At 42.3% G+C, this 863-nt stretch overlaps 1 protein-coding gene across 1 annotated transcript in view; it reads right to left on the bottom strand.

Moving 5' to 3' along the window:
• LOC104982634 (multidrug resistance-associated protein 4-like) overlaps window positions 1–863 on the bottom strand; it is a 69,649-nt gene that overhangs the window by 65,545 nt on the left and 3,241 nt on the right. The window lies entirely within an intron of this gene.

Raw genomic sequence — 863 nt, 5'->3', positions numbered from 1 at the left:
CTGCCACAACATGGATGAACCATGAAGACATCATGCTACAGAGCATAAGCCTCACACAAAATGACAAACACTGTATGATTCCACTTACATGAAGTACTAAAGTACTCAAATTCACAGAGATAAGAAGTAGAATGGTGCTGGGTGCTGGGAGAGGGGCTGGGGAGTTAGTGTTTAATGGATGCAGAGGTTCAGTTTGGGACAATAACCCTGTATACGAGACAGCAAAAAAGACACTGATGTATAGAACAGTCTTTTGGACTCTGTGGGAGAGGGAAAGGGTGGGATGATTTGGGAGAATAGCACTGAAACATGTATAATATCATATATGAAACGAGTCGCCAGTCCAGGTTCAATGCACGATACTGGACGCTTGGGGCTGGTGCACTGGGACGACCCAGAGGGATGGTATGGGGAGGGAGGAGGGAGGAGGGTTCAGGATGGGGAACACATGTATACCTGTGGCGGATTCATTTTGATATATGGCAAAACCAATACAATATTGTAAAGTTAAAAAATAAAATAAAAAGAAAAAGTTCCAGAGATGAATAATGGTGATGGCTGCACAACAATGTGAGTGTACCTAATGTCACTAAATGCTGTACTTAAAAGGAGTGAAAATGGTCAGCTTTATACTGGGTGTATTTTACCACCACCATCACAACAACAAAAACAATGATCAAAAGCCAAAGGTAATTTTACCAAAGCTGTGGAAATGGCCAGTCATTTTTATATACAATACGTCCTTCACATTCAAAATTCAGCTGCAAAGAGTACGAAATGCTGAATGGGCCATTTTAGGAGTGGAATATGTACAGCCTTAAAGACCTGCTGGAGACCTGCTGCAGCCTGGAATCCATGGTCAG

Source organism: Bison bison, unplaced genomic scaffold (genome assembly GCF_000754665.1).
Source record: "Bison bison bison isolate TAMUID 2011002044 unplaced genomic scaffold, Bison_UMD1.0 scf7180017864535, whole genome shotgun sequence".
NCBI classification, from domain to species: domain Eukaryota; kingdom Metazoa; phylum Chordata; class Mammalia; order Artiodactyla; family Bovidae; genus Bison; species Bison bison.
Note: the sequence above shows the minus strand (reverse complement) of the source record. Positions and strands in the feature narration are given on the sequence as shown.